Raw genomic sequence first — 1,047 nt, forward strand, 5'->3', positions numbered from 1 at the left:
TTAACCCGTGCGTGTTAATATATCGTGTAACCAGGCCTTAAGGTCCTCAATTAAAGCTTGTAGAAAAAAGATCTAGTATTAATCAGAAACATAGATACTTTTAGAAATTCAGACGACCACCGCCGGTGGGGAGATCAAGATCAGAAAGAAAGGGGGCTCGGAATGTGGATACGAGCAGAGAGATTTAAACAAAAATATTTACTACAAGAAGACTTTCAAATCTTAACTTAGATACGACTCTTTTGATCAAATGGAAACAGGTGTGGTTATCTTCAGAGCAATTAAACTACTTGTGCTGTGAATTAACACTTAGCGTGCTATGAGCATAATATTACGCCACATAAAATCCTTCGATTTTTGATGAGGGCGTAATATAACGCCATCCCCCTTCTGAAAAATTCTTAGTTTACCATTTTTTTTAACTAAGTGTTACCAGCCTATAAAAGAATGAATAAAATAAAAGCAAAATTCAACCTTAAACATGATAACAAACACTTATTCCTCCAATCAAAATTTGGCTGTTCAGAAATAACACAAAAAAGTATTGAAAATGGACAGCACATAGGTATATATGAACAGAAATGAAGTCAGCGCGGTAAATATTGAATGAAAACAGATAGAACAGTATCAGGAAAAAAATCATATGTCAGAAGTGGGATTCGAACCCACGCCCTCTTACGAGGACCAGAATGCACAAGACCCGCATGGCGGGCAAGATCATCTTGAGTCTGGCGCCTTAGACCGCTCGGCCATCCTGACCTATTATTCAATTGTCCGAACGGCGCAGATAATTGTAGTAGTGAGAATTGGTCAATTGCATGTAAAGCAGAGGGAAAATTCTGTGGTCATCGAATAATCTTCAGAGTAAACAGATGAAATAACGAGTAGCATTTATTTCTTCCTTTATTTACTTCTTCTTGGAAATCCATCCCCCAAGGATGGACAACGTTGCCATCACGAACGGACTGCGAGGACCTGCCGAGAAAAAATTAGTGTAATTACGTTGGAAATTTAAGACTCTGAATAGCAATAGCCCTGTATTCTGTG

At 38.2% G+C, this 1,047-nt stretch overlaps 1 non-coding gene across 1 annotated transcript; it reads right to left on the reverse strand.

The window, feature by feature from the left end:
• Positions 1-644: 644 nt before the first annotated feature.
• Positions 645-759, reverse strand: Trnal-caa. Its single transcript has 2 exons — positions 722-759; positions 645-690 (listed from the first exon to the last, which is right to left on the reverse strand). It is a non-coding gene; the product is annotated as a tRNA-Leu (tRNA).
• Positions 760-1,047: the final 288 nt, after the last annotated feature.

The sequence above is a fragment of the Ischnura elegans genome, chromosome 6, assembly GCF_921293095.1.
Source record: "Ischnura elegans chromosome 6, ioIscEleg1.1, whole genome shotgun sequence".
NCBI classification, from domain to species: domain Eukaryota; kingdom Metazoa; phylum Arthropoda; class Insecta; order Odonata; family Coenagrionidae; genus Ischnura; species Ischnura elegans.